Genomic DNA, 25,419 nt, shown 5'->3' with positions numbered 1-25,419 from the left:
TTGCATGGTATTCCGGAGAATATCGTTTCTGACAGAGGAACCCAATTCGTGTCTAGATTTTGGCGGGCATTCTGTGCTAGGATGGGCATAGATTTGTCTTTCTCGTCTGCTTTCCATCCTCAGACTAATGGCCAGACCGAGCGGACGAATCAGACTTTGGAGACATATTTGAGGTGTTTTGTGTCTGCAGATCAGGATGATTGGGTTGCTTTTTTGCCTTTAGCGGAGTTTGCCCTCAATAATCGGGCCAGCTCTGCCACCTTGGTGTCTCCTTTTTTCTGTAATTCGGGGTTTCATCCTCGATTTTCCTCCGGTCAGGTGGAATCTTCGGATTGTCCTGGAGTGGATGCTGTGGTGGAGAGGTTGCATCAGATTTGGGGGCAGGTGGTGGACAATTTGAAGTTGTCCCAGGAGAAGACTCAGCTTTTTGCCAACCGCCGGCGTCGGGTTGGTCCTCGGCTTTGTGTCGGGGACTTGGTGTGGTTGTCTTCTCGTTTTGTCCCTATGAGGGTTTCTTCTCCTAAGTTTAAGCCTTGGTTCATCGGCCCGTACAAGATATTGGAGATTCTTAACCCTGTGTCCTTCCGTTTGGACCTCCCTGCATCTTTTTCTATTCATAATGTTTTTCATCGGTCATTGTTGCGCAGGTATGAGGTACCGGTTGTGCCTTCCGTTGAGCCTCCTGCTCCGGTGTTGGTTGAGGGCGAGTTGGAGTACGTTGTGGAAAAAATCTTGGACTCCCGTGTTTCCAGACGGAAACTCCAGTATCTGGTCAAATGGAAGGGATACGGTCAGGAGGATAATTCTTGGGTGACTGCCTCTGATGTTCATGCCTCCGATCTGGTCCGTGCCTTTCATAGGGCTCATCCTGATCGCCCTGGTGGTTCTGGTGAGGGTTCGGTGCCCCCTCCTTGAGGGGGGGTACTGTTGTGAAATTGGATTTTGGGCTCCCCCGGTGGCCACTGGTGGAATTGAACTTGTGTGCATCATCCCCTCTGTTCACCTGTTCCCATCAGGATGTGGGAGTCGCTATTTAACCTTGCTCCTCTGTCACTTCCATGCCGGTCAACATTGTAATCAGAAGCCTTTCTGTGCATGTTCCTGCTACCAGACAACTTCCAGCTAAGTCGGACTTTTGTCCTTGTTTGTTTTTTGCATTTTGTTCCAGTTCACAGCTGCAGTTTTGTTTCTGTGTCTAGAAAGCTCTTGTGATCTGAAATTGCCACTCTGATGTTATGAGTTAATACTAGAGTCTTAAAGTAATTTCAGGATGGTGTATTGATAGGGTTTTCAGCTGACCATGAAAGTACCCTTTCTGTCTTCCTGCTATCTAGTAAGCGGACCTCGATTTTGCTAAACCTATTTTCATACTACGTTTGTCATTTTCATCTTAAATCACCGCCAATATATGTGGGGGCCTCTGTCTGCCTTTCGGGGAAATTTCTCTAGAGGTGAGCCAGGACTATATTTTCCTCTGCCAGGATTAGTTAGTCCTCCGGCCGGCGCTGGGCGTCTAGGGATAAAACGCAGGCTACGCTACCCGGCTACTGTTAGTTGTGCGGCAGGTTTAGTTCATGGTCAGTTTAAGTTTCCATCCTTCCAAGAGCTAGTTCCTATGTATGCTGGGCTATGTTCTCTTGCCATTGAGAACCATAACAGGGGGTACTGTTGTGAACTCTATTTTTGGGCTCCCTCTAGTGGTCACAAGCGGTACTGTGTAGTGTTGTCTTTCTGCAGGTTGGCATCATCAGCTGGTTCGTTATCCTTGGTTGGTTTCCTATTTAGCTCACCTGGATACTCAGTTCCTTGCCTGCTCGCAATGTATTCAGTGCTCTTCAGATTCCTTGTGACTACCTTGCTCCCAGTCTCTCCAAGACAAGCTAAGTTTTTGTTTGTTTATTTTTTGATTATCAGCATTCATCATGTTTCTTGTCCAGCTTGCTAAAATGTGATTTCCTCGCTTGCTGGTTGCTCTAGGGGACTGAGTTTCTCCCTCCACACCGTTAGTTGGTGCGGGGGTTCTCGAAATCTCAGTGTGGATATTTTGTAAGGGTTTTTTACTGACCGCACAGACCCCTTTTCTATTTTCTGCTATCTAGTATTAGTGGGCCTCATTTGCTGAATCTGCTTTCACCCCTGTGTATGTGCCTTCCTCTTACCTCACCGTTATTATTTGTTGGGGGCTTCTATATCTTTGGGGATTATTTCTCTGGAGGCAAGTGAGGTCTCTCTTTCTCTCTAGGGGTAGTTAGTTCCTCAGGCTGGCTCGAGACGTCTAGGATTTTAGTCACGTTCACCGGCTACCTCTAGTGTGTTGGATAGGTTCAGATTTGCGGTCAGTCCAGTTTGCCACCTCCCTAGAGCTTGTTCTATGTTTTGTTACTTAGCTGGAGTATTTTGTGATCCTCAACCACTAAGGATCATAACAGGGGTCGCACGCATTCAGCAAAGCATTGCATTAGCTAAGCATCAAGCTAAAGGCAGTTACTCCATGGCAAGGAATTTACATCCATCTTCTCTCTTCACACAGGTAATCATGTCATTCAACCTTTGAACTGAACTACCCTGCATGTCTTTTCACTCCATTCAATGTCAGCAAGCAGCCTGAATGGTAATCATGTCATTCAACTCCTTTGCTAGAATTCATTAGTTACATGGTTCTCAGTACTGTTGTAGATCCAGAGGGACATCTCCCCCAACCCCGGTCCACCATCCCTCAACCTCAACCGCTACCTTACCTCATATCAAAACCATGCAAACCTTGTTAGTATTACTTGCACTTCCTTTCCTGCACAACTACTTTCTGAACAACTCTCTGAATCTGTTGGCCCTCACTGAAACCTGGATCCAGGACTCTGACACTGTCTCTCCTGCTGCCATTTCTCATGGTGGCTTACAATTCTCCCATTCCCCGAGACCCACAAACAGGCTTGCTGGTGGAGTCGGCATACTCCTGTCCCCACAATGCACTTTCCAGGTCATCCCCCCAGTTCCATCACTCTAATTCCCTTCTTTTGAGGTCCACACCATCAGGCTCTTTCATCCCCTCTCCTTCAGAGTAGCTGTCATATATCGGCCCCCAGGCTCAACCACCCACTTCCTGAACCATTTCTCAGCCTGGTTGCCGCACTGTATGTCCTTAGAACTCCCAACCCTTATCCTGGGAGACTTCAAAATCCCCATCAACAGCCCTACTTCCACATCTATGTCCCAGCTTCTATCACTAACCACTTCTCTCATCCTCTCACGGCTCTCAACCTCTGAGACACACAAGGACGGTAACTGTTATGACCCCAATGGCGAGGGTCTCAGAGGTACGTGGAAGTCTGCAGAATACAAAAATCCAGCTCATAGGGCAGTGGTAACTGGGTTGACCATATATCTACTCCTAACGCCAACACTAGAAGTAGCCGGGGATCATTCCTACGTTGATTCTAGATGACACGCTCCAGCCGGAGAATCTAGCTACCCCTAGTAGAGGAAAACAAAAGACCTTTCTTGCCTCCAGAGAAGGGGACCCCAAAGCTGGATAGAAGCCCCCCACAAATAATAACGGTGAGGTAAGAGGAAATGACAAACACAGAAATGAACCAGGTTTAGCACAGAGAGGCCCGCTTACTGATAGCAGAATAAAGAAAGGTAACTTATATGGTCAACAAAAACCCTATCAAAATCCACACTGGAAATTCAAGAACCCCCGAACCGTCTAACGGTCCGGGGGGAGAACACCAGCCCCCTAGAGCTTCCAGCAAAGGTCAGGATATAGATTTGGAACAAGCTGGACAAAAATACAAAACCAAAACAAATAGCAAAAAGCAAAAGGCAGACTTAGCTGATATAACTGGAACCAGGATCAGTAGACAAGAGCACAGCAGACTAGCTCTGATAACTACGTTGCCAGGCATTGAACTGAAGGTCTAGGGAGCTTATATAGCAACACCCCTAACTAACGACCCAGGTGCGGATAAAAGGAATGACAGAAAAACCAGAGTCAAAAAACTAGTAACCACTAGAGGGAGCAAAAAGCAAATTCACAACAGTACCCCCCCCTTAGTGAGGGGTCACCGAACCCTCACCACGACCACCAGGGCGATCAGGATGAGCGGCATGAAAGGCACGAACTAAATCGGCCGCATGAACATCAGAGGCGACCACCCAGGAATTATCCTCCTGACCATAGCCCTTCCACTTGACCAGGTACTGAAGCCTCCGCCTGGAGAGGCGAGAATCCAAGATCTTCTCCACCACGTACTCCAACTCGCCCTCAACCAACACCGGAGCAGGAGGCTCAGCAGAAGGAACTACAGGCACAATGTACCGCCGCAACAAGGACCTATGAAATACATTGTGAATAGCAAACGACACAGGAAGATCCAGACGAAAAGATACAGGATTAAGGATTTCCAATATCTTGTAAGGCCCAATAAAACGAGGTTTAAATTTGGGAGAGGAGACCTTCATAGGAACAAAGCGGGAAGAAAGCCATACCAAATCCCCAACGCGTAGTCGGGGACCCACACCGCGGCGGCGGTTGGCAAAGCGCTGAGCCCTCTCCTGTGACAACTTCAAGTTGTCCACCACATGATTCCAGATCCGCTGCAACCTATCTACCACAGAATCCACCCCAGGACAGTCAGAAGGCTCCACATGACCCGAAGAAAAGCGAGGATGGAAACCAGAGTTGCAGAAAAAAGGCGAAACCAAGGTGGCGGAACTAGCCCGATTATTAAGGGCAAACTCAGCCAACGGCAAGAATGTCACCCAATCGTCCTGATCAGCAGAGACAAAACACCTCAAATAAGCCTCCAAAGTCTGATTGGTTCGCTCCGTCTGTCCATTAGTCTGAGGATGGAAAGCAGACGAAAACGACAAATCAATGCCCATCCTACTACAAAAGGATCGCCAGAACCTAGAAACGAACTGGGATCCTCTGTCTGACACAATATTCTCAGGGATGCCGTGCAAACGAACCACGTTCTGGAAAAACACAGGAACCAGATCGGAAGAGGAAGGCAGCTTAGGCAAAGGAACCAAATGGACCATCTTGGAGAAGCGATCACATATCACCCAGATAACGGACATGCCCTGAGATAGCGGAAGATCAGAAATGAAATCCATGGAGATATGTGTCCAAGGTCTCTTCGGGACAGGCAAGGGCAAGAGCAAACCGCTGGCACGAGAACAGCAAGGCTTAGCTCGAGCACAAGTCCCACAGGACTGCACAAATGACCGCACATCCCTTGACAAGGAAGGCCACCAAAAGGACCTGGCCACCAGATCTCTGGTGCCAAAAATTCCCGGGTGACCTGCCAACACCGAGGAATGAACCTCGGAAATGACTCTGCTGGTCCATTTATCCGGGACAAACAGTCTGTCAGGTGGACAAGACTCAGGCCTATCAGCCTGAAATCTCTGCAACACACGTCGCAGATCCGGAGAAATAGCTGACAAGATAACTCCATCTTTAAGAATACCAACAGGATCAGCGACTCCAGGAGCATCAGGCACAAAGCTCCTAGAAAGAGCATCGGCCTTCACATTCTTTGAACCTGGTAAATACGAGACAACAAAATCAAAGCGGGAGAAAAACAATGACCAGCGGGCCTGTCTCGGATTAAGGCGTTTAGCAGACTCGAGATACATCAGATTTTTGTGATCAGTCAAGACCACCACACGATGCTTAGCACCCTCGAGCCAATGACGCCACTCCTCAAATGCCCATTTCATGGCCAACAACTCCCGATTGCCCACATCATAATTTCGCTCGGCAGGCGAAAACTTCCTGGAGAAAAAGGCACAAGGTTTCATAACAGAGCAACCAGGGCCTCTCTGCGACAAAACGGCCCCTGCTCCAATCTCTGAAGCATCCACCTCAACCTGAAAGGGAAGTGAGACATCGGGCTGGCACAAAACAGGCGCCGAAGTAAACCGGCGCTTCAACTCCTGGAAAGCCTCCACGGCAGCAGGAGCCCAGTTAGCTACATCGGAGCCCTTCTTGGTCATATCCGTCAACGGTTTCACAATGCTAGAAAAATTAGCGATAAAACGACGGTAGAAGTTAGCGAAACCCAAGAACTTCTGAAGACTCTTAACCGACGAGGGCTGAGTCCAATCAAGAATAGCTCGGACCTTGACTGGGTCCATCTCCACAGCAGAAGGGGAAAAAATGAACCCCAAAAAGGGAACCTTCTGTACACCAAAGAGACACTTTGAGCCCTTGACAAACAAAGAATTTTCACACAAAATTTTAAAGACCAACCTGACCTGCTCCACATGCGAATCCCAATCATCAGAAAAAACCAAAATATCATCCAGATAAACAATCAAAAATTTATCCAGATACTTCCGGAAAATGTCATGCATAAAGGACTGAAAAACTGAAGGCGCATTGGAGAGCCCAAAAGGCATCACCAAGTACTCAAAATGACCTTCGGGCGTATTGAATGCGGTTTTCCATTCATCACCTTGCTTAATGCGCACAAGGTTGTACGCACCACGAAGGTCTATCTTGGTGAACCACTTGGCACCTTTAATCCGGGCAAACAAGTCAGACAACAGCGGTAAAGGATACTGAAATTTGACAGTGATCTTATTTAAAAGCCGATAATCAATACAAGGTCTCAAAGATCCGTCCTTTTTTGCCACAAAAAAGAATCCCGCACCAAGGGGGGAAGAAGACGGACGAATATGTCCTTTCTCCAGAGACTCCTTGATATATGAACGCATAGCGGTATGTTCAGGTACCGACAGATTAAACAGTCTTCCCTTAGGAAACTTACTGCCTGGGATCAAATCTATAGCACAGTCACAGTCCCTATGAGGAGGCAGTGCACTGGACTCAGACTCACTGAAGACATCCTGATAATCAGACAAATACTCCGGAACTTCCGAAGGCGTAGAAGAAGCAATAGACACAGGCAGGGAATCCCCATGAATACCACGACAGCCCCAACTTGAGACTGACATAGCCTTCCAGTCCAGGACTGGATTATGGGTCTGTAACCATGGCAGCCCTAAAACAACCAAATCATGCATTTTATGTAAAACCAGGAAACGTATCACCTCGCGGTGTTCAGGAGTCATGCACATGATAACCTGTGTCCAATACTGCGGTTTATTTGCTGCCAATGGCGTAGCATCAATACCCCTAAGAGGAATAGGATTTTCTAATGGTTCAAGAGTAAAACCACAGTGCTTAGCAAATGACAGATCCATAAGACTCAGGGCAGCACCTGAATCTACAAACGCCATGACAGGATAAGACGACAGTGAGCAAATCAAAGTTACAGACAGAATAAATTTAGGTTGCAAATTACCAACGGTGACAGGACTAACAACCTTAGCTATACGTTTAGAGCATGCTGAGATAACATGTGTAGAATCACCACAGTAGTAGCACAAGCCATTCCGGCGTCTATGAATTTTCCGCTCATTTCTAGTCAGGATTCTATCACATTGCATTAAATCAGGTGTCTGTTCAGACAACACCATGAGGGAATTTGCGGTTTTTCTATCACATTGCACCGAATTAGGTGTCTGTTCAGACAACACCATGAGGGAATTTGCGGTTTTGCGCTCCCGCAACCGCCGGTCAATTTGAATAGCCAGTGCCATAGTATCATTGAGACCTGTGGGAATGGGAAAACCCACCATAACATTCTTAATGGCTTCAGATAGGCCATTTCTAAAATTAGCGGCCAGTGCACACTCGTTCCAATGTGTCAGCACGGACCATTTCCGAAATTTTTGGCAATACACTTCAGCCTCGTCCTGCCCCTGAGACATAGCCAGCAAGGCCTTTTCTGCCTGAATCTCAAGATTGGGTTCCTCATAAAGTAAACCGAGCGCCAGAAAAAACGCATCAATATCAGCCAATGCCGGATCTCCTGGCGCCAGCGAAAAAGCCCAATCCTGAGGGTCGCCCCGTAAGAACGAAATAACTATTTTTACTTGCTGAGCAGAGTCTCCAGATGAACAGGGTCTCAGGGACAAAAACAATTTACAATTATTCACAAAATTCCTAAACTTAAACCTGTCTCCGGAAAACAGTTCAGGAATCGGTATTTTAGGTTCTGACCTAGGATTTCTGATAACATAGTCTTGTATGCCCTGCACACGAGTAGCCAGCTGGTCCACACTTGTAATCAAGGTCTGGACATTCATGTCTGCAGCAAGCATAGCCACTCTGAGGTAAAGGGGAAGAAGAAAGAGAAAAAAAAAAAAAAAAACTCAGAATCTTCTTTCTTATAATCCCTCTTCTGCAACGCATTAAACATTTAATACTGGCCTGGCAAACTGTTATGACCCCAATGGCGAGGGTCTCAGAGGTACGTGGAAGTCTGCAGAATACAAAAATCCAGCTCATAGGGCAGTGGTAACTGGGTTGACCATATATCTACTCCTAACGCCAACACTAGAAGTAGCCGGGGATCATTCCTACGTTGATTCTAGATGACACGCTCCAGCCGGAGAATCTAGCTACCCGTAGTAGAGGAAAACAAAAGACCTTTCTTGCCTCCAGAGAAGGGGACCCCAAAGCTGGATAGAAGCCCCCCACAAATAATAACGGTGAGGTAAGAGGAAATGACAAACACAGAAATGAACCAGGTTTAGCACAGAGAGGCCCGCTTACTGATAGCAGAATAAAGAAAGGTAACTTATATGGTCAACAAAAACCCTATCAAAATCCACACTGGAAATTCAAGAACCCCCGAACCGTCTAACGGTCCGGGGGGAGAACACCAGCCCCCTAGAGCTTCCAGCAAAGGTCAGGATATAGATTTGGAACAAGCTGGACAAAAATACAAAACCAAAACAAATAGCAAAAAGCAAAAGGCAGACTTAGCTGATATAACTGGAACCAGGATCAGTAGACAAGAGCACAGCAGACTAGCTCTGATAACTACGTTGCCAGGCATTGAACTGAAGGTCTAGGGAGCTTATATAGCAACACCCCTAACTAACGACCCAGGTGCGGATAAAAGGAATGACAGAAAAACCAGAGTCAAAAAACTAGTAACCACTAGAGGGAGCAAAAAGCAAATTCACAACAGGTAACACCATTGACCTGGTCTTTGTCCAGCTCTATTCAATCTCCTACCTAAATAGCTCGCCGCTTCCCCTCTGACCACAACATTCTCTCTTTTACACTCACAAATCCTCGCACACTCCTATCTAACATTAAGTCAGTAATCTACAAGCCATTAAACCTCATACACTTTCAGACTCCCTACACTCATCACTGTCCCCAATCTCCTCTTCTTCCTGTCCTGATCTGGCTGTACACCACTACAATGACACTCTCAGAAGCTCCCTGGACCAAGTAGCACACCTCACCCTCAGAACCTCCAGACACACAGTGAAACAGCCCTGGCTCACATCGCAAACTCGATATCTCCAGCGATGCTCTAGGAGTGCTGAGCGCTTATGGAGGAAAACTCACACACCAGAAGACTTTATCCACTTCAAATTTATGTTCAAAACCTATAACTCTGCCCTTCATCTTGCCAAACAGACCTACTACACCACCCTGATCTCCTCACTATCCAACAACCCCAAGAAACTTTTTGACACCTTTCACTCCCTCCTCAGGCCAAAAGCACAAGCCCCTATCACAGACATTTGTGCTGATGACCTGGCCTCCCACTTTATAGAGAAAATAGATAACATCCATTAGGAAATCCGCTCCCAACCACCAAGTTCAGTGACTCCCATCCCTCCCTGTATTTCCCCTGGCTCACTCTCCACATTTGATCCCATCACATAAGAAGAAGTCTCCAGGCTCCTCTCTTCTTCTCGTCCGACTGCATGCACTACTGACCCCATTCCCTCTCATCTCCTCAAGTCTCTCTCTCCAGTCGTCACAGCTCACCTTACCACAATCTGTAATCTCTCTCCTCAGGCATTTTCCCATCCTCCTTCAAACACTCTATCATTACTCCATTATTAAAGAAACCCTCTCTCGATCCATCCTGCACAAATAACTACAGACCAGTTTCTAATCTCCCCTTCATCTCGAAACTCTTGGAGCACCTAGTCTACTCCCGCCTTACCGGTTACCTCTCCACTTACTCCCTACACACTTCACAGTCTGGCTTCTGCCCCCTACATTCGACAGAAACTGCACTCATCAAAGTGACCAATGACCTTCTGACAGCAAAATGTAATGGTGACCACTCTCTGCACATTCTTCTTGGCCTTTCTGCAGCTTTCAACACTGTTGACCACCGTCTCCAACTCTCTAGGTTCCAGTCACTAGGCATTAAGGACACTGACCCTCCTGGTTCTGTTCCTACCTTTCTGATCACTCCTTCAGTGTTTTGTTTGCTGGCTCCACTTTATCTCCTCTTTCTCTCTCTGTCGGTTTACCTCAGGGCTCAGTCCTTGGCCCCCTTCTCTTCTCTCTCTACACGGACCCAATTGTGCAGACCATCAGCAGATTTGGCTTTTAGTACCATCTTTACGCTGTTGGCACACAACTATACACGTCATCCCCTGACCTTACCCCCGCTGTACTACAGAACGCCTGTGACTGTCTGTCCGCAGTCTCCAACGTTATTTCCACTCTCTATCTGAAACTCAACCTCTCCAAAACTGAACTTCTTCTGCTCCCGCCATCTACCAACCTCCCTAAATCTGACATTTCCCTCTCCGTGGGTGGCACCATAATAACACCCTGGCAGCAGGTGCGCTGTCTGTGTGTTATGTTTGACTCCGATTTCTCCTTCACCTTCCATATACAATCTCTTGCCCGCTCTTGCCACTTACACCTAAAGAACATGTCTAGAATCCACCTTTTTCTCACCATAGAAACAACATAAACCCTTACTGTTGCCCTGATCCACTCCCGCCTGTTCTACTGCAATGCTCTATTAATTCGCCTCCCCTTTACTCGACTTTCCCCTCTCAATTCTATCCTTAATGCAACAGCCAGGGTTGTCCATCTAGCTAATCAGTATTCAGACGTGTCCGCTCTTCGCCAGTCTATACACCTATTCACTGGTACTTGTTCTCACCCACAGTGCAGCACCTCCTTACATCTCCTCCCTCATTTCTGTCTATCGGCCTAACCGACCACTGCGCTCTGCAAACAACTTTCGACTAACCTCTGCACTAATCCGTACCTCCCACTCCCGACTCCAAGACTTCTCCCGTGCTGCGCCAATCCTCTGCAATGCCCTACCCCAAGATATTAGGACCATCTACAATTTGCATAGTTTTAGGCGCTCCCTTAAAACACATTTGTTCAGAGCGGCCTATCATGTTCCCTAATCAAAGTCATTTTAGGTTTGTGTGTGTGTGTGTAGCCCATTCACTACTTCTATCTATCCCCCATCTGCAGCGCCCCAGGGTCCTGGTCATCGCAGTGGTATTGCTTTCCTCTCGGGGAGAGTGATGCTACATTTGGAAGCAATGAAGGATAACTGCATTCAGGTACCAGAAACATGCAACACATTTCACACTCCAGGCCACCAGGGGGAGCCTTGCTCCTATTTATTAGGTCACTCCCCACACTTAGGAAAAACTGGTTGCCTGTAGGGAAAGTGAGGCAGTTGCTGGCTGAGCTCCGCTCAGTTAGTTGGTCCCTGGCAGGGGTGGGATCCTGTCAGAGAGCCAAGGAGAAGGACACAGAGCTGTGCATGCCCTCAGAGCTGCAGCTCTTAGAAAGAGACATCGAAGGCAGAATTGTATTGCAGCGAGCGTGCAAAGAAGTCGTAGCAAAGGAGTGGATATCAGAAGGGGACCAGCCCTACTCAGGCAGCCTCCTTCTGAGGCGCAGAATCCCGGTAGCCGGAACACCGAGGGAGTAACAACCTTTATGCCTTGCTCCAGAGACCGGCAGGACAGCTAATTTCACATTACCTGTCCGCCCTACACCCAGGAGGCACGGTGGCACCCCTTAGAGGCTGGGGCATGATAGAGTCCCTATAAACCATCTCAAGCCACCAGTCATCGGGTTTGTCCTATCCTATCCGGGGGACAGAGAGAGAGACATAACATCTACAACAGTTGTGAGCACCTTATGAGAAGCTTAGCTGTAAGGGACTACAACACTGCAGCGCAAAGGAAGGCTACTGATTTCCACCTGTACAAGGGGACTCTGGACTTGCCTCCAAACCGGCCGGACTCTGCCTGCCCTGTGATCTGGTGCTCTGGACTGTGGATGCTGAAGTCTTCAGTAAAGGTAAAGAGACTGCAACCTTGTGTCCTCGTTCTTCTCTGTGCCTCTCACCATCCACCATCTACACAATGGGAAGCCCTGGGGACATACTTCACCTGTGGGAAGGTATACCATCTAGCTGCCATAACATCACCCCAGCGGACCCCTTAAAGCAGCGTCGGTCACCCTGACCGAATACCACAGGTGGCGTCACAAACACAAACTCTATCCCTTTAAAGACCTTTCCCTTTTACATGAGTGCCCTGGGCCACGGACTGGGTCGCAGCCACCGTGACATCCCCCTGTGAAGTACCAGACCCGGTACCGAGTACCCCTAGCCCGTCGGGCGACTCACATCCCCTGAAGATGGCTGGACCATCATTGTAAATACATCATTGTAAATACACCCCTGTACTTTGTATCTCCCCCACCTCATTCTAGATTGTAAGCTCTCAAGAGCAGGGTCGTCTTATTTTGCTTTCATTATTGTATTGTTAACGTTGTTACTTATGACTGTTGTGTTTGAAACTGTTAAACTGTAAAGCGCTGTGGAATATGTTGGTGCTATATAAATAAAGATTATTATTATTATAATTATAGGGACTATACCATTCTCAAAACAAATTAGGTCATCAAATAAAGAAATGTGCCTGGATTTGAAGTATGACCGGTAACAAAGAGTAACTTAAGGTAAGTCAATGAATATCTACTTATCAGTTTAAATAAATGAATAAAGTGCCTAGTGCTTATCAAATTTGAATGTCCTAAATCAATGTATTCCTATCATACTCTAAAGGTTTCCCATTGAAAAGGAGGGTATAAGTACCTTGTAAATCCGAAACTCACAATGCATATCAATAGATCATCATAGCAGGTCTAAGGAACCCTATAGCGTATAATATAAAACCTGATAGTGAGGAGGCAAACATGTGAGCAAAGACCAGTGTTCCCCAAGTCCGGTCCTCAAGAGCCACCAACAGGTCATGTTTTCAGTATTTCCTTAGTATTGCACAGGTGATAATTGCATCACCTGCACAGGCAATAATTCCATCACCTGTGCAATTCTAAGGAAATCCTGAAAGCATGACCTGTTGGTGGCTCTTGAGGACTGGACTTGGGGAACACTGGCATAGACCATAGAAAATATAATGCCCACAAAGTAAAGAAAACAGATTCACCTTGGAGAGTCTGGAGTAGCGTCTCCTCACCCCGATGCGCGTTTCACCATTAGCTTCTTCTGGGGTGCCTTAGTGAGGTACTCTGCTTTTTTATTATTACTTATGTATTTTGTTCTTTTAATTCAATAATAAAAGTTAATTTTTATTCTAATGGACCTCCTCATTACGCCTTGTTTATTTATACTGCAGTTCGAGGATTACATATTGATGCAAAGTGCCATTGCCGAACAGTATTTGAACACCTTTTTGATAAAGTGTATGTATATGTGTATATTGCTTTTTTGCGACTACATAGTAATTTAATACTATCCTGTATGTGTTGGCCTTGTTTTATTTTTTATTCTTTTGCATTAAATAGAAGTGGTTCACAGTGCTCTGCTCCAGCTGCCACCAAATATAGAAAAGGCCGTTGGGCCAGGAACCTGCACGTCGTTTTGCTGAACTCTAGTAACGCAATGACTCACAGTTCGTTTCCCCATACATAAACCTTCTATTAAAAATAACCCCATTTATATTTCAGACATTGAAGCATGCTATGATTTAAAAAAAATTAAGGTACACAAAGGATTATTATTTCCTTAAGCAATGTATGAGTGCCATATTACAGTTTTGGACCATGATCGTATGCAACATGTGATCTTTACTGGACCATACTAATTGCAACACGTGATCCTTTCTGGACCAAACTATATGTAACACATGATCCTTACTAGACCAAACTATATGTAACATGTGATTCTTACTGGACCATACTATATGTAACACGTGATCCTTACTGGACTAAACTATGTGCAACATGTGATCCTTACTGGACCATACTATATGTAATATGTGATCTTTACTGAACCATACTATATGTAACACGTGATCCTTACTGGACCATACTATATGTAATACAGTATGTGATCCATACTGGACCATACTATATGTAATATGTCATCCATACTGAACCATACTATATGTAGCACATGATTCTTACTGGACCATACTATATGCAACACGTGATCCTTTCTGGACCAAACTATATGTAACACATGATCCTTACTAGACCAAACTATATGTAACATGTGATTCTTACTGGACCATACTATATGTAACACGTGATCCTTACTGGACCAAACTATATGTAATATGTGATCCTTACTGGACCATACTATATGTATTATGTGATCTTTACTGAACCATACTATATGTAACACGTGATCCTTACTGGACCATACTATATGTAATACAGTATGTGATCCATACTGGACCATACTATATGTAATATGTCATCCATACTGAACCATACTATATGTAGCACATGATTCTTACTGGACCATACTATATGTAACACGTGATCCTTACTGGACCATACTATATGTAATATGTCATCCATACTGAACCATACTATATGTAGCACATGATTCTTACTGGACCATACTATATGCAACACGTGATCCTTTCTGGACCAAACTATATGTAACACATGATCCTTACTAGACCAAACTATATGTAACATGTGATTCTTACTGGACCATACTATATGTAACACGTGATCCTTACTGGACCATACTATATGTAATATGTGATCCATACTGGACCATACTATATGTAACACGTGATCCTTACTGGACCATACTATATGTAACACGTGATCCTTATTGGACCATACTATATGTAATATGTGATCCTTACTGGACCATACTATATGTAACACGTGATCCTTACTGGACCATACTATATGTAATATGTGATCCATACTGGACCATACTATATGTAACACGTGATCCTTACTGGACCATGCTATATGTAACACGTGATCCTTACTGGACCATACTATATGTAACACATGATCCTTACTGGACCATACTATTTGTTACACGTTATCTTTATCAGAATGCACTATATACAATGTAACGTGATCCTTACTTGACCATACTGTATGTAATACGTGAGCTTTGCTGGACCATACTATACAGTATGTAACATGTGATCCTTACTGGACCATACTATGCTGTACAGTGTCTTTGTGGGACACTGTATTTCCTTTTAGATGTAATCCTTTTAGGAAGAAAACTCACTAAAATTACAAGCATTGGAACATGATACAATTTCCAAAGAAATCTAATAAAACCAGAGGCACATGTTACTTTTGTACTGAGTCATAGCAATAGTTGAGCACCATATAATATGCCATAGTGGCATTCAATATTTTTAACGTTTACATAGCCATTGGTAATACAAATGATAAACCAAACTAAATTGTTTTCAAATCATTTAAATAGGAAAAGCAAGAAAGAGCCATAAAGTGGTGACTAAGATGACCCTACTGTTGTTTTCCTTAGTCCCAACATGTAGCTGCAGGCCTGACCTTGACCACCATGTTATAGCCACTTTTCTATAGTCCTTTATGGTCTATGTACATGAATTTGTCATGTGCAAACACTCCTTACTGGTCTGTAATTGAGACCATTGAGTCATTGAACAGTTCCTATGTGAGACATTGAATTATCCCCTAGAAGAAATCCTCTTTGGTAAGAACACCCCCACAATATGGCATGAATTGGAGCTTGCTATTTTTAAACAAAAAGGAAAATCAGAAGCACATTGAGATATAGTTTGGGACAAAAATTAATATATGAGCATCATAACAGAGATCTAAACATCATAAATCTATATTATGGGTATGTGCGGAGTGTCCTCCAGGACAAAAAAAAATAGTTTTATATTATCTCAATAAGCGCCTACATTTAAAGAAAACATAAAATAATGATACAAATTCCTCTAATGACTGCCACAATAGCCAATGTGCCCTTACCAAGCGCTGTATTTTCTCCATAGTCTGCACACTGAAGTTCCGCATCGTGAATAATGTCACTTGAGTTCTGATAAAGAAGAGTTTGTTCTAACAGTTCTACAATGAGTATCTGCTTAGACTTGCCCAGATAACTGCCAAAAGAGAGAATGGCACAGGCACCAGGGCTACAATTGTAAACCCCAGCACCAATGGGTAAATCAGAACTTAGCGCAGTATCGAATGCCCTTTGGTGTTTAAAAAAAAGAAGTCCACAAGCTTCAAAAGATGAGGCAAAGGCTTCATGCTAATCAGTTCATCCCTGCGATATCCACTTTTCATTAGCCTTTTGTTTCCGTCCTGTTCCCTTTTTTCCCCAGTTTCAAGGACTTTTTTTATCCACACTCCGCTCCCAGATGACACGGTATAATGGGAAAAGTTTATTTCCAGTTATCTTGCCTCCTTATTTTAATCTTTCAGCATTGGCTTGTATACTAATTCAAAAGCTTAGAAAGTTGAGCTTGTGAGAATCAGCCACTTGTGCAATGGTGAGGGGAATCCTAATTTGAGCCTTCTAATCCATGTTTATTGGATTGCCGCCCATCTACTGACCTAATGGTCACTTCAGACTTGTTAGAGTCAAAGAGTGACTTCATGCTCTGAGAGGGATTTTTTTTAGTTGAACTCCTTAGTAACATTTGCTTTGTTGTGTCAATGAAAAGAACATTTCACAGTATCTATTTGCCAGAACTCTGTGAAAAATAAACTGTAACTATTCACTGATAGACGAGGAAAACATAATAGCGCAAAGTCTATGATGCTTGAAGAAATATTAGTCTCTATCCAGTGTCTTCAACAATTTTCCATTGATTCTTGCACAGAAATCACACATTAATTTAACTATAAATATATATTTTTGTACTTTATCAGCACCTCAAGATTACTCATGGGAAAGGTAATCAATATCAAATTGGTGGGGGTCCTACACCTCACAACCCATTGATCAGCTGTTTGCAGCTTTTGCAGTAGCCAAATGTGCACAGTGTTCATAGCTAGAACAGTTTTGCTCCATACACTGTATGGTGGCCATTCTTAAGTACTGCAGATTAGATCCTACTCCCTTCAATGGGAGCTGAGCTGCCGAACTCAAAAGCAGATATTATAAAATGTTCAGATTGGTTCTATTCCAGCTATACACTGTATAGCCACCATGGGACCTGCAAACACCTGAATGTTGTTGGCTTCAGACCACCAATGATCCGGCATTGATGATCTACTATATCTTAAAGGGGTTCTCAAGGAATAAACAAAATAAATAACAGAAGCAAATGTCATTATAATTAAATTCCTAAATACTGTTAATTAGCAGATTACAATTGATTTGCTTAGGATGGTATCCACTATTGAATTAAAAAGGCCACCACTCATATACTGAAAGAAACATGTCCTAGAATGCTAGGACTAGTGCCTATGAGCGTGTATGGTAAGAAGTTTCACTAAAGTGACCTGGAGATACATATAAGAAACATTGCCATTCAGTTATACAGGGTGGACAGCAGTGTGAGCTGCTTCCTCTAACCTCAGCACCTCTGATGTCTCCAGAATCAGATTAGATAGAGTGGACAGAAGTGTAAGTGACCACTTCTTATTTCAACACCTCTGACATTTCCATTAGATCAGAAAGACAAGATGGACAGCAGTGTGAGCAGCCTCCTATTATTTCAGCACTTCTGGTTCTCCAGTATTAGATCAGATAGACAATGTGGGCAGCAATGTGAGCAGCCTTTTCTTACCTCAGTACCCTGGTATCTCCAGTATTAGATCAGATAAAGACAGTAGACAGCAGTGTAAGAAGCCTCATCTTACTTCAGAACTCCTGGTACTTCAGTATTAGATCAGATAGACAATGTGGGCAGCAGTGTGAGCAGCCTCTTCTTACTTCAGCACTTCTGGTTCTCCAGTATTAGATCAGATAGACAGGGTGGACAGCAGGACAGCAGTGTGAGCAGCCTCTTCTTACTTCAGCACTTCTGGTTCTCCAATATTAGATCAGATAGACAGGGTGGACAGCAGGACAGCAGTATGAGCAGCCTCTTCTTACCTCAGCTCCCCTGGTATCTCTAGTATTAGGTACCATAGACAGAATGGACACCAGTGTGAACAGCCTCTTCTTACCTTAGGGACCCTAGTATTTCCAATATTAGCTCAGATAGACATGGCGGAAAACAGTGTGAATAGCCTCTTCTTATCTCAGCACCACTGTTATTTCCAGGTTTAGATCAGAAAGGGTGATTTCTACTGTGAACGGCCTCCTTTTCCATTCAAGAATAGGCTTTTGTCCTTATAACAAGGCAACTGACGTTTTAATTGTATAGTGATTACTTGAGACGAGAAAATTGATTCAAGTGGAATTTTACAAAAATCTGCATTGCAAAATATGTGGATTTCTTGTAAGCTTCTTCCGGATTGGCAGAATACCCGCTACTTTAATGAACCTTAAAAAGGGCCATCAAAAGTTGAAAATAAAAAAAAAATATATAGGCACTTTACCGCTCACCTCTCCTAATCGCATCCTCTCAATATTGCCCCTAGTGCTGAAATCCTGAGCCTCTTCACATTATGATGTGACTTGCGGCTCTGATGATTCACGGAACGGTTCTGCACATACGTGTGTCAGGACACAATGTCACAGAGGATTTCAGGACTCGGCAGCGATGATAAAAAGATGGACCAGACGAGGGACAGTAAGGAGTAGAGAGAGGTGAGTAATAAGCTGAGTATAAGTATTCTTATTTTTCTTACATATTATTTTTATTATCCTCTGAGGTTTAAATAGACCCCATAGCACATACAGACCCCAGAGGATATTAAGGGACTTTCAATTTGCAGAGAATAATTGCAAATCAAATTTTCTAGGAAAATGCACACCATCTGGTAAATTAGAATTTTGCCAGATCCTCTCACCTCCAGTGATTACCTCTCTAGATAAAACTACTCTGATTTGAGATTTACAAGAATATAAAAATTTATTGATAATAAGTTAATAACATTTACATTAGTTACTTTTTTCCATTCCCAAAGAAAAGGTAGATCATTAATATCTAAGTCCTGAACACCCCATTTTTCACTAACACTGTTACTGAATTGCATGTTGAGTTGTGTGGACTTATCTTTTCATAGTGCATTCAGATAGGCCATCTTCCGTCCATTATCGAGTGTTGATTGACTGTATACAAGTTTATACAAGTTCTGATAGGAACAGATTGATTGTTAATATGATCATTTTTTCCATTACAGCCTCATGCTATCAACAGCACCTCTCTATTTTAAATGGGGTGATACACTCTCGATAATAATTATTTTTGTGCTGGCATAAACAATCTAATCATAAGTTCTGCAAATATTTTTGCGTTCTTCTGATGATCGCCATCATATTTACATTAGCCACTAATCATGAACAAGCGTTTTATGAATCCCCTTTCACTGGTTCTCAGCCTGTCTAAATGCATCGTTAGATTCAATAATTAATACCAGCTATGTTATCTACTATATTCAATATCTAAGGGCTATGACAATTTTTAGAAATCATATTTTGTAATTATTCCAGTTTTTTTTCAAGTTATTTTTTATTTCATTACAATTATTTGAGATTGTATATTAATCACAAACATGAACTATGTATAGCAGTGATGCACACAGCAGGAGAAACCCAGAACAATGGTCAAATTGGTTTACTCCATTATGGTATCTTATTTTACCACGTAGTACATGTTTGTTTCCCCATCTACATCCTTTTCATTACTCTTGACACAATTTTTACACTTTTCTTTTTGTTTTAATGCCATTCTTATAGAGAAGGAAGCCCTGTGCAGATTATTTCCATCCAAGGATAACGCGAGAATTTGCTTGTTTGCACATGTGAATACATAAATCATTAAAAGTTTGCTTCTAAACGGGTGACCGCTAGGGATGTGGAAATTTGGGTTCATCGGGTTCAATGTTAGTCCAAAGTTTGGTTTGGGTACCTAAACTCTACCTGAACATGAACCTGAATCCAATAGCAGTCAATGGGATCATAACTTTTGTGCTGTAAAATATTCTTAGTAAGGACTAAGAGGCTGACAAAGGAAGCAGAGTACCCCCACAGAGTCTCTCCCTCTCCTCCTGGAACTCCGAACAGCAAAACAGACTTCCAGGACAAGTCCGTGTTCGGAGTTCAGCACTAGTGTCCTGGTTCGCTCATCTCTAGTGACCACTATAAAGGAAGTACACACCATAGGAGTAAAATATCCTGGTGCTATAAGATAAATGGAGACAGGTTCCAGAAGCTAAACCAAAACTTCTCATAGTAGACAAATTATATTCATAGCAAAAAAAGATATTGAAAATTGACTTCCTTCTCTAAAATGAGACCTAAAAATCTACAAGGTTCTTTAGGTCATATTTCACAACAAGGCACATCCAACCAAGCAATATAGAAAGGATGGATCTGAAAAGTAGATCTATACTCAACTACTTCTGTAATACATATTCCAGACAAAACTCAATTTAGTTCATTAGTGGCGTTCTCGCACCTCCAAACTGCTTGATGGCCTTGCCGATAATTTCTGAAGATAAAGCAAGGTCCTCTTCTTGATGAAGCGTGCCTCTTTCTGTGGGGCTTAAGGACAAGCCTACTTGTGTCATGCTGCACGCTTCTCAACTTACCCTGCCTCATGTGTAATATTGAGTGCCAACAGCGAGGCACATTACACATTCTTAGAATTATAGGCTCTATATTTTTGGAAATTTAAGGGTAAGAAAAAACTAAATAATGTAAAAGCGAGCACTCTTGTTTGGGGCATATGAAAAATTATCAGAGAAAATATTGATTGAGTACACGTGAGGTTGAATTGCCTCCAGTTCTCCGTCTACATATGTTCGGGATCTCTTTACACTGCTATTATCTGAATCTAATTCAAATTGCATATGAAATCGAATAAAATTCCAAACTGCTAAAATAGCTGACAAGGTCCTTCACATTAACAGATTGGGGAGGAATGCATGACCACAGCATGAGGATAGAAGGTCACGGTATTCTAGTAAAAGGGAGGAGGGGCACTTGTTGCAGAATTAATTTCTCATTAATAACCTTGCCTGGAACTATTACTAAAGGCTTCAGAATAACCAGCGAAGTGATGAGTTATTTTGGTCATCAGAATGTTATTTCGTCATACAGTGTATGTATAATGTAACTGCCATACAACTTACATTTTCTGCATTCGTGATAAAAAAAAATTGGAGTAACATAAAACGGAGAAGTTGAATGATTAGTGAGATGCTTGCACTTAGGAATTGTTAAATATGTATGATAACTATGACGCTTCTTGATATTCATATTAGCTATTTTTCCTCCTAATGTCACCCTTTTCTTAGTATACAAATACTTTACTACTAAACCTACAAGAAGCAAAATGAACATAAACCCTGCTGTAACAAAATAAGTAAACCTCAGTGTGTGAATAAGGGAAGACAAAAGGACCAGGTCCCAACCAGTGGACACCAGTCTGGGGAAGTTTTTCAATGTAATTTCCAGTTCAAGGGAGGGAGGCCACACCCCAGCTTGCAAAAAAAATGCTAAACTAAAAAGAAAAAAGAAAAAACACTAAAAATATCAAAGAAAAAAATGTTGGGATGGCTATTATACTATTTTTCAACAAAAACAGTGTTACCAAGAACCCTGTGTTATTTAAATGCACTTTTTACTTATTTAGTTGCAGAAGTGTTTATTTTTACTTTGCTTCTTATAGGTTTTATATTCTTTATGGCCAATGTGAACATGCGTTTATGTGCTGCATGTATACTAATTTAAACCAAGCTCAATTTTTGTGTAAATACTTTAATACTGAACATCAAAAATTGAACACATTTACAGATTTTATTTTACAGGGTGGTTTATTTATGTGGATACACCTAAATAAAATGGGAATGGTTGGTGATATAAACTTCCTGTTTGTGGCACATTAGTATATGGGAGGGGAAAACTTTTCAAGATGGGTGGTGACCATAATGTGGTGGTGCACCATCTTGGGTGTCAGGTCTGAGCATTCCTACATGAACAGTTTCCTGAAAAGTGGATTGGTCGTCGTGGGCCAGTTGAATGGCCACCAAGGTCTCCTGATCTGACCCCCTTAGACTTTTATCTTTGGGGTCATCTGAAGGCGATTGTCTATGCTGTGAAGATACGAGATGTGCAGCATCTGAAACATCGGATACTGGAAGCCTGTGCTAGCATTTCTTCTGCGGTGTTGCTATCAGTGTGTCAAGAGTGGGAGAAGAGGATTGCACTGACAATCCGACACAATGGGCAGCACTTTGAACACATTTTATAAGTGGTCATAAACTTGTAAATAACTAATGAAAGAATAAAGTTACGTTAAAACCAAGCACACCATTGTTTTTCTTGTGAAATTCTCAATAAGTTTGATGTGTCACATGACGTTCTTCCCATTGAAAAAAATAAAGTTGGATCCAAAATGGCTAACTTCAAAATGGCCGCCATGGTCTTGAAAAGTTTTTCCCCTCCCATATACTAATGTGCCACAAACAGGAAGTTGATATCACCAACCATTCCCATTTTATTTAGGTGTATTCATATAAATGACCCACCCTGTACATTTGAGATGCACATGCAATGATTCTCAATATATTATATGTATTACTTACAGATAAAAAGAATTCTCAACTTCTAAAAATCTCTTTTTGAATGTGTTTGCAAAATATTAAACTTACTAATATAATTTAATATCTGAGGGTGCTTCAGTCTTCTCCTATCAGCGATGTCCTAGGATTTCTCCTTGTGCTCAACACAGGAGAGAATTTCATCATCAATGTTATGTGTGAGAAGGGGGCTGGCTAACTGCGCTAATAGACAATAGCTGAAAAAATACATAGACATAGAAGGGGGCTTACTATGGTAATGAAATAAGCAGCATACCCCCTTCTCATACAGAACTGATGACACAGGAAAAGCTCTCTCCAGAGCCCAGCACACAGGCAAAACCAAACTTGGTTCACTTAGGGCAATAGTGGTTTATGTAAAAATGTACATGAGGCCATGTAAAAGAAGACAGAAAACGTCAAGAATCATAAAACCACAATATTGGTCCAAGGGACTCTGTCAGCAAAAGATGACTGTTCAAACCAAGCACAGGCGCTCCATGCATTCTTGAAGTAGGTGAGCAGTTCAGTGCACCTTGCCATATACATGTTTTCCATCTCTCCCCACCTTCCTCTAGCGCTGTCAAGTCAGAGCTGTCAATCAAGGATGAAGAGGGTGGATCTAAATGGAAGTAAGTGGGGGTGTACTGAATTAAAGGGAACCTGTGACCTGAATTTGGGGGGACCGGTTTTGGGTCATATGGGCGGGGTTTTCGGGTGTTTGATTCACCCTTTCCTTACCCGCTGGCTGCATGCTGGCCGCAATATTGGATTGAAGTTCATTTTCTGTCCTCCGGAGTACACGCCTGCGCAAGGAAATATTGCCTTGCGCTGGCGTGTACTACGGAGGACACAGCATGAACTTCAATGCAATATTGCGTCCAGCATGCAGCCAGCGGGTAAGGAAAGGGTGAATCAAACACCCGAAAACCCCGCCCATATGACCCAAAACCGGTCCCGCCAAATTCAGGTCACAGGTTCCCTTTAAGCAGCCACTCCATGAGTGTTTTGAGCTTGTGCTTAATTTGAATAGTAATTTTGGGCTGACACAGTCACTTTTAGGTTAGCAGTCAGACGGCTGCATAAATCGGAGCAAGATCAGAACACAGTGCACAGACTGGCAGCGGCTCTCCTGAGCCGAGAATGAAAGCTGCATAGAAATACATGAAGCTGTCACGCTTGGGTCTGAAGAGCCGCCGGCCAGTCCGTGTACTCAGTTCCGATCTCGCTCTGATTTATTCAGCACTAAATGTGCACATTTTAATTTTTTTTTTATTTTTCTTTACATTTTACAATGACTTTTTAATGATCTAACAGTCAGGTAGCATATATAGGGCACTATACATTCACACATTTTATTTGTAATCTATAATCATGGAGACTCATTAATCTGAGTACACAACACAATAGGAGATCTTTAATCAAGGCCATGTGTTTTATTTTATAAGCACTAGAAAAAATTAGTCCATGTTCCCATGAAGCGAAAAAAAATTCTTGCTGAAAATCTGCATCATTTAATTGTTCAAGCAAAATGGATGTGATTTTGTGAATATTCATGACAAGTGTGCATTTAAAGACTCTGTTGAACTGTCCAGTTTTTCGTGGGTTTGATCTTGTAGGCTTCTTAGGAAAAAAAAGTGTAAAAAAATGCAGTTGCATATTAACGGGCAGAATCAAAGTTTTTTTTGTGCTTAAAAAAAAGTGTTAAAAATGATGCTTAAAATCAGCACCAAAACATATCAAATAGAGAGGAAAAATCAGCAAAAAGAAATAACAACAAAGGGATAATTAAAGAATTTGTTTTTATGCATTTTGGTGCTGACATATGTAGAACAGGCAGATAAAAATCTGCAGGAAAAACACTGCATTTATGCTATTTGTGATCGTAGCCATAAATAATGGTTGTAAAATTTATCCTTGAAGGTGGATATAAAAGAGGATATAGTTCTTCTGAGAAGCAACAGTCAGGTACACACATCCATCTGTGAGCCTATTACATAGAAAGTAAGTTTATGCTGTACCTGCCTGGGGTCATAATGAGACCACGATCACTTCCATAGTACGCACAATAACATTGCGGATTTGTAAAGCATTTAACTAATTATAGCATGCAGCATCTAAGGCGGTTGACAGAGAGGGCAGGAAATATAATGCACCATCTGCATTTGATTTGTCTGCAAACGATGAAAGAACTGGAACATAATTCAAGCATAATTTCCAGATTTCAATAAGCCAAATGTATTTTCTCGTTGCCTGGAAAAAAATAAAAAACATTGTTGAATCATCATACAACAATAAATAAAATTTCACAAGTTGCATCCTTCAGAATTGTATCCATGCCTCTAATGTCTTACATTACAGCTTACAAGTGTAATATCGAAAGTAGAAGATATTTTCTATTTGCTTCTCACAAAATTAGAATATCAACAAAAAGTTAATTTATTTCTGTTCTTCAATACAAAAAGTGAAACTCATATATTATGCAGAGTCTTTACAAAGAGAGTGATCTATTTCAAGTGTTTATTTCTGTTAATGTTGATGATTATGGCTTACAGCCAATGAAAACCCATAATAAGTCATTATCTCAGTAAATTAGAATAATTAAC

The 25,419-nt window shown here is 42.6% G+C and overlaps 1 protein-coding gene across 6 annotated transcripts in view; it reads right to left on the bottom strand.

Annotated features, from left to right (window-relative positions):
* Window positions 1-24,247: 24,247 nt before the first annotated feature.
* The window catches only part of LOC143775363 (uncharacterized), a 119,055-nt gene continuing 117,883 nt past the window's right edge, over window positions 24,248-25,419 (bottom strand). For all 6 annotated transcript variants that reach the window (XM_077263408.1, XM_077263406.1, XM_077263404.1 and 3 more), the window contains one exon: window positions 24,248-25,066. The gene's annotated coding sequence lies outside the window, so the exon portion shown is untranslated. The remainder of the gene's footprint in view (window positions 25,067-25,419) is intronic.

The sequence above is a fragment of the Ranitomeya variabilis genome, chromosome 5 (genome assembly GCF_051348905.1).
Source record: "Ranitomeya variabilis isolate aRanVar5 chromosome 5, aRanVar5.hap1, whole genome shotgun sequence".
NCBI classification, from domain to species: Eukaryota; Metazoa; Chordata; class Amphibia; order Anura; family Dendrobatidae; genus Ranitomeya; species Ranitomeya variabilis.
The sequence above is the reverse complement of the archived record's forward strand: the minus strand, read 5'-3'. Positions and strand labels throughout refer to the sequence as shown.